Genomic DNA, 14772 nt, shown 5'->3' with positions numbered 1-14772 from the left:
GAAAGTGAAATGGGAGGGAGATAATGACTATCCAAGGATATGCTGGCACCTTGGCTGCAGTAGAGGCAACAGGTGTTCTCTCCTACGTGGAACCTTTTGGAGGAGCCTGTGAAATGTCCTCAGAACTGTGTCAAGTACAAATGGGGGAGGGCCTCCCGGTGGCGCAGCGGTTGAGCGCTGGTTGCGAAGCTGCCCGCGGCCTCTGCAGCGCCGGTTCGATCCCCGGCTGCAGTGCGAGGGTCCCACATGGCGCGCAGACCTCTCCTGCCGCCCGCTGCTCCCTCAGCAGTGTACTTCGGTCTTTCTGCCTATTCTGCTCCCTGCGCTGGCTCTGGTGAATTCTCTCACCTCCCGCGCTTCTGACTGTACCCAGTGCTTGTATAAATAAATAAATAAATAAATCTTTAAAAAAAAAAAAAAAAGTACAAATGGGGGAGTATTCTCCCTGGGGGCATTTATTCCTCCTGTTTCTGATTGCAAATGCAGAACTGTAGGGTAGAGATCAGGGACAGTCCTGAGGCAGAAGTGAGAGGCACTTTAAGCTGTACCCTAGAGGGTACAAGTCTGCTTTGCCACACCACGGTGAAACTGCTGCTGCAGGAGCATGGCTGAGGAGTGGTGCCTCGGGGACTTAGATATGACTCTCCAGAGGTGTCTGATGTTGACAGATTCTGTTCTCATTTAGTCCTACACAAAACACACATGCTCTCTTGCTAGAGTTGTACATGTTAATGCAGCATGTGCAATTATAAACATATACTTTTTTTCCTTTTTGATGAGTCATATAATTTGTAGGATGCAAACTTGTAACTATGTAAATTTCAGTCCATTTGCTATTAACTGTTACTTTTGAGAATTTTTCTGTGTATAATTTCTATAAAGGGGATCATCATAGAGTATATATGTATTATATATTTAATATTGGGTAATTTATAAACAATTTATATAGGTCTATTTTGAGTCTTCTTAATAGCTGTGTAGTATTCCATTGTATGGATGTATGTAGATAACTTACTTTTCCTTCCAACTCAGGACTCATTGATATTTTTTTGATACCTTTATTATCCTTTTCCCTTGTATCACATGGTTATTAACAATATAATTGTCATTAACTTATACTAAGTACATATAGTTATATAATAGCAATTATACCTTCTCATCCCAACTTGAGGTCATCAGGAGGACTCGCTGAAAGAGACTTGAAGAGAAAGGGATAGGGTGTTTCTTCTTATAAAAAACCAGCCTAGGGCCTCCCCTGGTGGCGCAGCGGTTGAGCGCTGGGCTGCGAAGATGCCCACAGCCTCTGCAGCGCCGGTTCGATCCCTGGCCGCTGGGCGAGGGTCCTACATGGCGCGGGTCCCACATGGCGCGCAGACCTCTCCTGCCATCCGCTGCTCCTCTCAGCAGTGTATTTCGTCAGTCTGCCTGTTCTGTTCCCCGCTCAGGTTCTGGTGAATTCTCTCACCCTCCCACACTTCTGACTGTACCCCAGTGCTTGTATAAATAAATAAAATAAATAAATCTTTAAAAAAAAAAAAAAACAGCCTACCTTTATTACCTCTGTAAGAAATTTTTGAAAGAAGTGATGCCCTTACCCCTTGCCTTAACATGCCTGCTACTCATGCAAATCTGTGGTGTGGTTTGGTCTGCAGTGTTATTTAGCACACTGTCTGGATGAAGGTAGTTTTTGGTCTCTGTGAATATTACAAGAGGGCCATGTTTTTATGTATGTGTGATGATACATTATCTTGTTATCTCGTGTTGTAGAAATCATCCACGAAATTTTCTGAAATTAAGTGTTTCAGACTGTAAAACCAGATTCTTTATGATTTTTTGTTCAAAAACTAAGATACAAGAAAGGATCAGAAAAGCAAATCGTATCGTTAATATGCTTATATTGACCTTAGCCATGAAAGTCTATTCTTTTTCAAAGCTCCTGCTGTTGGATATTGTGGAGTATTACTAATGTGTTGGACAATTACCTCATTGGTATAGTCAGTGCTCATTTATCATCTTTACAAAGGCTACAAGCTAAAGGGAAGACAGAAATGGATTCATTGGTTTTAAAATAAACTCCTCAGTTCTATAGAAGAGCTACCTGTCTCTTGGGAAAGATGAATAAGGTTCCCATCTTCTTAGCTTAGAGTCATCCTTTGTCTTAGCCATGTTTTCCATTGCTGACCATTCACTAGGGAAACATTCCAGTGAGTGGACAGTGAGTATAACAGGCCACCAAAAAAGATGAAGTAGAGATGCCCGGCATGCCTCACTATTTATAAGAAAATATTTCCTCAAAAGATGGGAAAATCCAAGTCTTTAAATACTCTGGGAGAGAGGAATAATGGAAAAAACTTTTCAGTTTCTGTTCTGTTGGTTCAAGAGATTTTCTCACAAATCATTTGGATAGGCCATTAAGCAAGGCACATCAATGACTGGATTCCTACATTAATTGCTTCACTTAGGTTTCTGGCTAAAGTAACTGGCAGCAAGACTGAAGAACAAGCAAAAGTGAACAAGCTGGAGGTGGAGGGGAATGTGAGCCCCTATCCATTGTGGCCTGGATTTGAACTTGGGTTGGAAGGATCAAATGACTGTCTTTAATAGGATCATCCATTTGGCTGAATTGAAGTAAATGATTTGGCTTCTTGTCCTTAAATACAACCACAGTTTAGTCTAGGCTAGTTTTTTATGTTGTTCTACAAAGGTTTCTTTACTTGTTACTCCAACCAGGAAGTTCATTGAGGAGGTCTCTGAGGCACAGCATACATGTTAGTTTGTCTTCATAGACAGTCATCCGTCATCTTGGGCTTGGGAACTGAAAACTGCATCTGTTTCTCATTTCCTTCTGATATCTATTTTCTACATCCCTTCTTGGTATGGATCCTAAGTCTGCCAGCCATGGTTCAACAAGTAGAACCAGCCTAAGAAAGACAGACAGACACACACACACACACACCATTCATCAAGGCATTCACTATAAACAATAGGCTTATGTAATTGTGGAGACTAAGAAAGTCCAAAATCACTAGACATCAGGACAGGAAGATCATGAACAGGTTGGAACCTCACAGGCATGTTCTGCAATTGTTTTGGCAGATGGAATTTTCTTCTCTCCCTCAGAATGCCTTCACCCTGTTTTTTAAGGCTTTCAACTAATCAAGTCAGGCCCACCCAGGATAATCATCCATACTTAGTTAACCCACTAGGGACTCTCATTCCCTCTGCCAAATCCTTTGACAGCAGCACCTAGATTAGTGTGTTAATTGAACCACTGAGGACTATTACCTTTCCAAGTTGACCCATCAAAAATCCCATCAAATTTTAAGAAGCCAAAGAGGAACTGCTTGGAAAATAATACAGCCACAGGTGCCTCTCAGACATCTGTAGGTCAAGGCTGGTGTCTCTGCTTTCTAGAAGCAGTCACAGCACCAGCTCATCCTGTGTGCCCACCCCAGGGGAGCCTGGTTAGCTGGTCTGGGTTGGGCCCCACTTTTGACCAGAGGTTATATGTAAACCAAGTTTTTGTTGACCAAAACATTGTTTTCCTATTGATTGCCCTTTTGTGACCTTTTTTAAATAAAATATTTGCTTAAATGCTAACACTGAAGAACCACTGTTAGTAAAAACCAAGCGTTTACTTAACCAGAGAAGCTATCAAGACGATCTGTTTTGAGGGGGTTGGTGGGGAAGTATGTGTGGCCAAAAAGGACAGTGTGGTGATGGGAATGCCGGAACCTCCCTGTACCGTGTCAATACCCTGCTCTTGATAGGAGCTGTAGTTTTGCATGATGTCACCATGGTAGGGAAACCAGGTAGAAAGATAAATACTTGGGATTTTTCTGTTATTTCTTACAACTGCATATGAATGTACTGTTATCTCAAAAGAAAAATTCCATCCATTTTGTAAAGCAGAGAATCCTTTCATAAGATGAATCATTTCCTAATTCATCTTTAAAAAAATAATTATTTCCTTAGTCTGTGCTGGGAATACAGCACTGTCTCAATATAGATGTGATTACTAGACAGGAGTATGCCTGACGGGAAGGTTGTAGGCAACAATGGAATATAGTGCTAAAGGATTCGATGAAATATTGGCCATATTGCAGAAAGGTCAGAGCCTTCCTTTGTAATGATGATGACTGAGAGGAGATACGAGAGCTTTTAACCTCAAAAATAATGCCAGACAAAATCTAAGTCCAGAGAAACCTCTAAAAGTGTGCAGGAAGTCATTCGAAGAGAAATGAAACACCATGCTAGCCCAGAACATTGTCTGGATTGGAAATAAAAATATATTCAAAGGATCTGAGTTTGCAGATTCACTCATTCAGTGAATATTTGTATGCCGACAGTGTGCTGTGCAGGCATCAGTTTTTCCAGCGTGTTTCAGGAACTTTCCCAAGTTTTTGATGCGGTTAGCCTTCCCAGATCTCACTGAAATGCAGCTGTCAGAATCTGAGACGTGCACGCACGGGACTTCTGACCTTACTACATGAGAGATTTATGGAGCAGTGAAATTCAACCAGTCAACAATAATTGAATAATATTTTAAAGGTAGCTACACAAAGATTTTGAAAAAAATAAGAGATCTACACACACAGTTCATTTAAGCTTAAAAGATATTTTCCACTTGAATTTTTTTCCTTTTTCAAGTATGTTTATTTTAGGGGTATAGAGTAATAAACTACAGTTAAAAATAGGAAGGTGGGACCAAATTCACCTTAAGTGCAAGCAGTAGGTATTTTTAATTGTATTAGTTTTCATTGAGGTGATGTTGTTTTATAACACCATAGATGGTTTAGAGATGTGGGGTCACGCCTCTTCAGATGTATGTGACCATAGTCCATTGGGCCCCCTCCTCACTTTTCTTCCCTTCCCTCCATTTCCCTTTTGGTAGCCTTAGTTCTGCTGTCAGAATGCAACGGGTATTTGCAGCAAATAGAAGGATACCTAGTACGATAGAGAGGTCTGATGTCTAGACTCAGCATTGGGGCTGGGCCCTGGTAAATTCTGACTTTGGGGACCCCATGCACTGTTCCAGCACTCTGCAGTTACCATTAGGGAAGGCATGGGCTGCTTTTTTTTTTTTTTTTTTTAAGATTTATTTATTTATTTATACAAGCACTGGGTACAGTCAGAAGCACGGGAGGGTGAGAGAATTCACCAGAGCTAGAGCAGGGAGCAGAACAGGCAGACCAACGAAACACGCTGTTTAGGGGAGCAGCGGGCGCGGCAAGAGAGGTCTGCATGCCATGTGGGACCCTCACCCGGCAACCAGGGATCGAACCGGTGCTGCAGAGACTGCGGGCAGCTTTGCAGCCCAGCACTCAACTGCTGCACCACTGGGGAGGCCCTGACCTGCTGCGCCACTGGGGAGGCCCTGAAGGCATGTGCTTAGCTTGCCCCTTTTTAAAAAAAGTGCATAGAGGTAAGCATCTCAGTGTCTACTTCCTTACTTCCAGAGCTTGGCCAATAAACAGCAGGCCTGTTCCCCTAAAGGCTTTTATAATCTACAAATCATTATGTAAATTCAGGGTTTATCCAGGAATTGGCCCTGTTAAGAACTAATACCTATGTCATATAAACCCTTATCCTCACCAGAACATAGATTAAATTTTAATAATCTGTGATTCCACATGGTACCACAGTAGACCTCTTGGCAGACATGACCTGATGGTAGTGAGGTGGTTGGTGATTGAGGTAACCCCACAAGTGTAGAGTAGAGGAGCTGTCCCTGCTGGGGATTTGGGCCAGCCACTTACTGGTCTCCCACTGGAATTTTTGGAAGTAATAAAACTTTTGGTAAAAGGGGGCTTTTGTCTCCCAGATTAGCAACAGCTTAAAACCAGTGATTTCTATATACAGCAAGTGCTTCTATATATACTCATGTATTGTTTATATAGGGCTATTTTAAGACATGTGTCATACTTTTCTGGTTTATTTTATGGTGGGAAAATCCAGTTGGAAAAAATGTACTTAGCTCTGGTGGGGGTGGTAAGGTAAAATAAGTGCTTTAAAAAAAGACATGGTTTTGTTGTTTTCATTTTAGCTTTAAGCAGCACAGAAATAGCAAGGTGATACAGCTCCCTAAATGAAATAGTATTGCTTCTCCTTTAGCAAATTGTACTCTGAACATTAGATCTATTACCTGATTTGTCCATAGAAGACCTACAAGGCATGTATAAGACTTGATCCATGAGGACTTTAACCCTCAAGGATTAAAGTCTCAGTACTATGAAGCTTTCCCCAGGTACTGTGGCATGAGTTTGATTCCTGGCCAGGGAGCTAATCCACATGGCACAGCAGACCTCTCCTGTCTCACTCGCTGCCCCCCCTCAGCAGTGTAGTTCAGTCGATCTGCTTGTTCTATTCCCCGTTCTGTCTCTGGTGAATCCTCTCACCCTCCCCATACCTCTGGCCTGTACCCCTGTTCTTCTATGTAAAAATAAATAAAATTATATATAAAAAAGATTTTATCCATGAATTCATTACAAAAATCTGTGAGAAAGTGGCTTCATGTGGTTGTGTAATGTGATTTGTATTTCAGGGTGTGTTTTTCTTTTGATTTGCAGCTATTGAGAGGGAAATGGATAGGGGAAGGACCTTGCTGCTGTTATGGGTGATGTGGGCTTGGAGACCAGGCACTCCCAGGGCCCAGGAGTAGCCCCTCAGGGTGATCTCAGTGGGATGTGTTTGGGCAGTGAGTGCAGGAGCAAGGGTCTGTGATGGCTGACCCCTTTCCCCGAGGCTGCTCCTTCCCACCCATTTGTGGGGATGAGTAAACCAGGGAAGTTATGATTGTAGAAAATCAAATCATGTGATTGGCTGGACAGTAAGACCTTAGAGGAGGATGGGGACCAAAGGATGGGGTGACGGGGACAGGCTCTGATGGACTTTGAGCCGCAGCAAGATGTTTCCTTCTTGATTCCATTCCTGATGGGAAACAAGCACTCGGGAATGATGGGGTGATGTAATTATGTTGGTCTTTGTTAGTTTTATCCTTGTGTGTATAGGAGTAGCAGAGAGGTTGGGGTCTGAGGTGTTTTTGCTAGACTTGATGGGGTCGGGGATGAGGAATAACACAAGAGTCATCAAAACAGGGAGACAGTCAGGCTCGGGGAACACAGAGGTAAAGGGTGTAAGGGACAAGCACTGGGCACAGGGACCTAGTGATGGCTTTTCATTTCAGAATTTGAAGGTTCCTGTCACATTTCCTCCCTGGTCATCTTTCTCTTCTAATTAAATGTCTCTGGCTTCTTAATTTATTCCTCATGTAAAATAGTTTTTACATTTTATAAGCTCTCGTTAGTTCTCTCCTCTGTTTGCCACTTCTGAAATTTAAGACCCAAATCTGAAGACAGTATTCCAGATTTGGTTAGAATAGTACAAGTCATTTGCGTTGTTCTGTGGTTGTAGCTCTACTTCATCGTGAGCTATTATGTTGCTGGGCTACCCTGCTCTCTCTGGTCTTTCCTGACTCACTTGCAACAAAGGAAAGGGTGGGGGAGAGAGGCCCTTCCGAGAGGCCTGTGCTGAGCTTTGAGATCTGAGTCTGCGAAACCTCCTCAGCCACATCTGTCTCTCTCTGTTCCCTATTCCCTGTTCTTGGACCCTGTCCAGCCCCTACCTCATTCTCCCTTGTAGTCACTGTTAATGGACCTTACGGCTCTTTTCTGGCTATTTCCATCAATGGACACACTGGTGAAGACCCACTGACCTGTGAATTTTATACAGTTACGTGTGCATGTATTCATTCATTCATGAAGAGGGAAGAGAGAGAGAATTGGGGGGGATGATGGAGAGAAAAGACAGAGATGATTTCGTAGTTTTAAGCCCGGTGACTGGCAGTCTAATGGCATCATTTCTAGAAGTGGACACTCAGAAGTGAGACGTGACTTTGGGGAGGACCAGTCAGATTGCCCGCGTGACATCAGCCTTCTCCCAGCAGTGAAGGCTGCCGGGCAGATGCAGGCTTGGCTGTGCTGGCAATCACCTGGCGGGGCCCGTACATGGGAGCCTTTGCTTCTTCATCTGTGTGACCTTCCCTATTTAGAGCATCTTTTGTCACCAAAATCACCTTTTATGACCTTGGAGCTGCATTTCACACTTGCAGCGCATCGCTTCTTGAAATAGTTGTTGTTTTTAAGTTGACTTTCAAAATTCAATTCTCTTTATTTTCTACCACCCCCTTTCCTTTTCTTCAGTGACCTCTCCATCCCAGGCTCCCTTCTGGTCATGGCTCAACTTCCAAACCTACAAAACTCAGCACATCAGACCCTGTGCTGGGATCTTTGTCTGCCCACCCCGAGTTGACTTCACTTCATAGGGTCTCTGGCTTCACTGCCATCTAAACCCTGATTCCCAATATTTCTCTGCAGCCAGCACTCTCAGTATCTTGAATTCTGACTTCAGCATCTAACTGCCTATTTGACAGTTCCACCAGGATGTCAGATACCTCACATTAGCCCGTCCAAAACTGAGCTGATTTCTTCTCTCCAAGAGTGTGCCTTCCACAGTCCTCTTCAGTGCACAGCAGCTCTGTCCCTGACCTCAGCCAAAACACCTTCGTGTCACTAAGATTTGACTATCTCTTCTGCTCCACATTCAAGCCATCAGCAAAGCCTAGATTTTATCTAGAATATCTCCAGAATCTGAGGACTTCTCGTGGCCTGGTCCAGGCCACCAGCCTCTCTCACTGGATGACTGAAATAACTTCGTAACCGGCTTTTTCTTTTCCCTGCCTCTGCCCTTCCCACTGCTTCCCTCCTCTCACCAGCTGCCAAGTCTTTTCTCTACAAGGCAGCCTGAGACTCCTTGCTCAAGTGTACTTAGATCATGTGACTCTTCTCAGAATCTTCCAGTGACTCCCACCTCAGCATGAAAACTACACTCTTCATTATGTTATATGATCTGTGTGTGGGGTACCCTCGCCCGCCCCCATGTACCTCGTCTTCACCCCTTCCCTCTGCTCATTCTGTCCCCACCCCACCCCCACTGGCTGCCTTGCTTTTCGGGCTCATCAGCCTCTCCCACATCAGTGCTTCTGTTGCTCCCTCACCTGAAACACCCCACCCGCCTGCACCTGCTCCCTTTGGCTCCTGATGCCTCTGGTGTTGCCATTCAGCTTTGCTCACACATAACCTTTTTAGGACCCCCCCAGCCAACCTCCATTAAATGTAATGTACCTAATTTCCTTGTTCTCCACAACATTTTACAAGACCTGACTTGCTTTTTTATTGTCAGTTTTCCTTATTGTCTGTCTCTCTGCTGGAATTTCCTCAAGACCTGGTGCTTTGTTTTGTTCCCTGACAAATGCGCTTGGCACATAGTGGGCATTTAGTAAAAATATTGATTGAGTGAATGAAGGAATTTTTGTGACTGAAGCTCATCGACATACTATGTCATGTTTTGTGGGTTTTAGATTTTGTTCATATGTATCACCTCACTTGATCAGCTCACTTTTTGTAAGTTATACTGAATCTAATTCTTATATTTAAATTGTATTGACTACTAATATACATCCTGATTTCCTTGGGAAAGTTTAAGTATGACCATTAAAATATACCCCCCATCCTGTTTGTTGGTTAGTTATGCAAGACCTATTTTGACTTAGAGAGCATTTCTTTCATCACTAGGTCCATAGAACTCACTCATAGTAACTTTTTATTGATTCCTACATAGTGAATTATTAATATAATTTACATTTTAGATAATCTGGTAATCTTTCAAGAACAATGCCATTTCTCATCCTTCATTTGCTTTGCTCTTGATCACTGAGGGGCTCCAGCATTGTCCAGTGTCCAGGAAGTTGCTAGGCCTTGCATGCTGTGCTGATGTGCACTGGTGCTGATGGTGGATATAGAGTGTTTGGTTTGATTTTCTTGTTTTGTTTTCTTCCTGCTGTTTGAATGGCATTTGAGGACCCCACTGGACTCTGCCTTGCACTCAAATTAAGTATTTTTGGCTACTGTATGTCACTTTTTATTAGCACAGCTGTGTCAAGTTGTTCCTGATTCCATTCTACTTCATCTACCCGCTTGGCTTCCTTCCTTAGCTGTTTGAGTTAGTCTGTCTACTGTTCATTTCACTTTGTGGACATCAAACTTCTATGATAGCAAGTGAGTCTGTATTTTCATCAGGCAGGTGCAGGTGACCTTTGTCAGATTAATCACTATTTAGTTCATTATTCCCATCAAAATACAAATGGCATCTGTCATTCAGAATTTGAGCCTGGAATTTTGATAATTACAAGGTACAAATGTGGCAGCTTGCTGCTGCCATTCTGAGCTAGTTCACCAGTCTAGAGAGAACATGCAGACAGTAAACTGGCAGAAATTTGATCTTGATATTAGCATGTATAGATGATTTTAGTTACGTAATCCATCTCACGATGAAGACTGGTCTTTGTAATTTCATATGTATAAGTGCTCTGCCTTGAGCACAAAGCAGTTACACAAAGATGAACAATCTATGTGGTTATTTCATAGCTTGCATGTGATTCTGAACTTAATTGGGGATATACTCATGGAGCCCTGGATTCTTTTAGGCCTGATGTAGAGACTCCTTTATTATCCATTTCTACGACTAGAACAGGAGGAGAGAGGCTGGGTGTTTACATTTCAGGACAGGGTAAAGTGGCTGCAGGTCATCCTGCGCTTCCAGGAGGGCTCTCTCCCAGCCCTGCTCATGATAACGATGTGCACTGTGTTTGTTTTCTAGACTTTGTGACATTTACTTCATTTGTGTTGGTTAAGTTTAATTACATATTTTGCTGATTGCTATCTATGGTCATTCTTCTCTTTACAAGTTAAGAATCTATCCATTCATAATCTTTTTTTAGCTTTTGTCTTAGTTGTGTTTTGGTTTCCCCAAAGTTGTTTTTCTGTTTTTAATCCTGACTTAATTCCTCCAGTGCTCAGGTTCAGAAGGATGCCAAGTGAGCTCTGTTCTTTATATTTCTATGTTGAAAAGCTAACATTTTTCATTTGGTTCTTCCACTGATAGGAAAAGAAGACTGAACTCACTGCAGCAGGTGTTTAGGTGGGGATGGGTGCTTGGGTTTGCTGCTCGCCACAAGCTTGAGTAGAGACAGGGATGTCATTATATATATATCTGTCTGTAGATCTATCTACCCAGCTAGCTAGCTATACATCTGTCTAGATATGGTCGATAGATAACTAGATAGATAGATAGATATCACAGGACTTCTCACCAGGAATTAAAAGCTTAAAAAATGTGGCTCTGGGAAAGATGCAACAGTTTCAACACTGGAGGTAGGGGGTGTGAAAGGTATGAGCTCAGAAGAAAACTTAATAATTTTTGATCTGAGGTGTCTAACTCACATGAGTAATTTCTCCTAGAGTGTGGCCCTTTCCAGTCAGATCAGTTGGTGCTATCGAGCTGGTATTTCAAGTATGTCCATCTGCATTTAAACGAATTGCTCCAAGACAATCTGATTATGCGGTAGTTACTTTGGTGAGAATAGCGCCTCAGTGGAATGGAAACTTCATTTTGAGTCTAATATTAGACCTTGCTTTGGAAAATTCCTTTTAAATGATCACAAGCTGGGAATAGCAAAAGAATTTAACTTTCGACAGACAGCATTCACCAAGAATTTTTAACTGCTTATGTTTGGTCCTTGGGAAAGCAGATGTGAGAAACTGACCAGGCTGCGTTGAGGAGACCAGAATCGACTTGACCTGATGCAGTGTTTATATCTATTGCTGATAAGTTTCCCTCCTAGTCTCATTTGCTCAAAATATTTTCATTCTTTGAGTGTGAGCACACTAAGGATGAAAATTGTTAGGATGCCTAATTGTCTAACAATCTAAACTTCTAGGCTTCCAGACATTGTTGCCTATAAAGGGTCTGAGGCACAGCGGAAAAGGGTGACAGACCTCCAGAACCAAAGCCAACTCCTGAGTAAGTGCTGGGAACTTGATCAGACCTGGCCTTCAGAAAATGTTTTTAGATTGTCTAGCTGGTTGTGTCTGAGTGAACTCTCCGACATTTGAAGTTTTAAGTAGACTTTATTTAAAGGATTCCACCCTACCCACCAAAACCACCCTGGCATTAAAAACATATATAAATATTAACTGGTCACAAGACTTCCAGATCCTGTCTGCTTGGCTCACTGAAAGGATTTTAGGTGCCTTGGACTGGGAAAACCAACACTAACTGGTTCTTGTACTGTTAGTATTTTAGAAAATCTTTCTGAAGTTGAAGTGCAGTTTTTGATCACAGTGTCCACATGTGATGTTGATGTTTTCTCACTGACATTGTTTCTGACACTCACAGCAGCCCTGTGCTGTGGCAGTTATTGTGAGCCTGGTTTTAGAGCTGAGCGTGAGGCTCAGAAAAGTCATGTCATTTGCTCGAGATCACACAGCGGGAAACAGCTAAGGCTTGTGGTGCTGGCACTCCGGTGCAGGACTGCTCAGCTTCAGCGCGTGCCTGCTGCCCACCCAGGCTGTCTTCTGCAGCAGCGGTGTAAAACTCTTTTATCCTAAGGTGCCTTTCATTTCTTTTTCCCTTTAAATATTTAAAAAATGGTTGAGGACCCTTGAACTTTGTTTTGTGTGAGTTGTGTCTTCTATATTTGAAGTTAAATCAGAATTTTAAAACATCTTACTAATTCATTTTTAAAGCACAATAAATCCATAACAGGTCAATATAAATAACACTTTCATAGAATTAATTCTATTTTCCAAAACAAAAATAATCAGAAGGGAATCATTGTTTCACCTTTTTGCATAACTCTCTTACCTAGCTGGATCTTCATTGCACGTTCTGCATTCGGTCTGTGCAGTTTTACTGTTTTCATTGAAAGATGAAAATCTGGCCATGCACAGATGTATGGAAAGTGCCCACTTAATGTCTCAGAAGGCTCTTGGAAACTGTGAAATAAAAGCAAGTTCTCAATAACATTGTTTAGTCCATGTCAGCTGGGATTTTTTTCCCCCCTCATCATCAACATTATAATAAAACATTATGTTAGAATCTCCTTTATTTGGGGGCTCGGGCATTTAATAGCCTTTTTGGACAAATGTACAGCAATACCTGTGGTAATATATCCAAACTCCACAAGTTATGGTTCTTGCAAAGGTTAGGTACAATTTAGAATCTGAAACTGTCCCCCATGGACTTGGGTGCATTTTGACATTGAAATCCTGCATCTAAAATCTTCCTTACAGGAGAATTTGCAGTAAGACATGTAAATGCTCCCTCACTCCAGGAAGTAGAGCTTAAGCCCTATCCCTCACCCTCTCTTTGGGGTTAGCTGCAGTTAGTGACTTGCTTCCAAAAAATAGAACCAGGGAAAAGAGAAAAATCAGTGCTTCTATCGTGGAGAAACCTGAGGAACTCGACCTTAACGAGGCAGGAGGTGAACAGCATCTGTGATGTTGTGTAAGCCCAGATGGGATGGAACTAGAAAACCCACAACCCCTGTTCTAATCATGAGAAAACCAAGCCATAGGACATTCTACAGGATTCCTGACCAGTGCTTCTTGATTGTCAAGGTCATGAAAAGCAAGGCAGAGTCATAGGGACCAAGCAGATGTGACTGCCAAATGCCCGGTGGTACTCTGGATTGGGTGCTGGGACAAAATGGGGGTGCTGATGGAGAAACTGGTTCAATCCAAATAAAGGCTGAAACGAATAGTGCCATGTCAATATCAATGTCTTAGTGTTGAGAATGTTAACATCAGGGTAATGTGAGATGTTAACACTGGAGGAAACTACTGTCTTTGCAACTTTTCTGTAAATCTAAAATTACTACAGAATAAAAGTTTATTTTTTAAAAACTCATGGTTATGGGGCCTCCCTGGCAGCGCAGCGGGCTGACCGCAGCACCGTGAAGCTGTCTGCAGCCTCTGCAGTGCGGGTTCGATTCCCATCCGGCCAGGGAGATTCCCACATGGCATGGCAGACCTCTCCTGTCTCGCCCACTGCTCCCCTCAGAGTGTGTTTCCGCCCTTCTGTCTGTTCTGCTCCCCGCTATGTCTCTGGTGAATCCTTTCACCCTCCTGTGCCTCTGGCCTATACCCTAGTTCTTGTATAAAAATGAATAAATCTTTAAAAAAAAAAAAAACTCACAGTTACGTCTTGTACTCTGAATCAATCACTGGCCTTCATGTGATTTGGTGATGCCATTGCCACATTCATTTGGAGAATGTTGGTTCGCTGAGTGATGCAGATCTCTGGAATGTTGACATCTTTCATTGTTCATTATGTTCTAAGTCACATTTTTGCAAATAATCTCTCTCTCTGTCTCTCATCAGAAAAGTCTTCACTGAAAAAGTCTTAAGATCATGACGGTGGATACAAATTTCCCCATATTCTCATTTCCCCCTAACAGCTCAGGTTTTACCATTGGCAGCAAATGCTATGCTGTTTTCCTTGACTTAGCAGGTTTGTTCTGTTCACTTTCAAGAGAATGTTCACCAGGACTCTGAGCATAACTACAGTTTTCCTGGTAGTCATTCTTCATAGAAAAGCCATGTTCACTTTAAAAAGTGGTTTGCCCAACTTGCAACTCAAACAACTCGAGTGCCTTTCCTCAGACACCACCTTGCGTGATTGAGGTGGCCCTGGATACTGCCCACTCATCACAGAATAGTGAGGGGCGGTACTCAGGGTCAGAACTGAATGGAAGCTGTCGTTTTCACTGTATGGTCTCGGAGCTTCTCAGAGCACTGGTGCCCCCTCCGTGCGCGTGTGGCGGAGACCCCAGTGGCGTGGGCACCTCATGCTCCCACTGTGTGCTTGGCTTGC

General features: G+C 42.7%; 1 protein-coding gene and 1 long non-coding RNA gene across 8 annotated transcripts in view; one reads left to right on the top strand and one right to left on the bottom strand.

Moving 5' to 3' along the window:
* Window positions 1-14188, bottom strand: part of LOC119233393 (uncharacterized) — a 76013-nt gene extending 61825 nt beyond the window's left edge. The window contains exons 1-2 of the long non-coding RNA XR_005122386.2: window positions 14095-14188; window positions 12763-12893 (exon numbers count right to left, since the gene is read on the bottom strand). This is a non-coding gene — a long non-coding RNA (uncharacterized LOC119233393). The remainder of the gene's footprint in view (window positions 1-12762; window positions 12894-14094) is intronic.
* Window positions 1-14772, top strand: part of CNNM2 (cyclin and CBS domain divalent metal cation transport mediator 2) — a 145111-nt gene that overhangs the window by 90533 nt on the left and 39806 nt on the right. The gene's annotated exons all lie outside the window — the stretch shown is intronic.

Source organism: Talpa occidentalis, unplaced genomic scaffold (assembly GCF_014898055.3).
Source record: "Talpa occidentalis isolate TD23 unplaced genomic scaffold, MPIMG_talOcc4v2.1 talOcc4.8, whole genome shotgun sequence".
NCBI lineage: Eukaryota > Metazoa > Chordata > Mammalia > Eulipotyphla > Talpidae > Talpa > Talpa occidentalis.
This window is presented reverse-complemented; position numbering and strand designations above follow the sequence as displayed.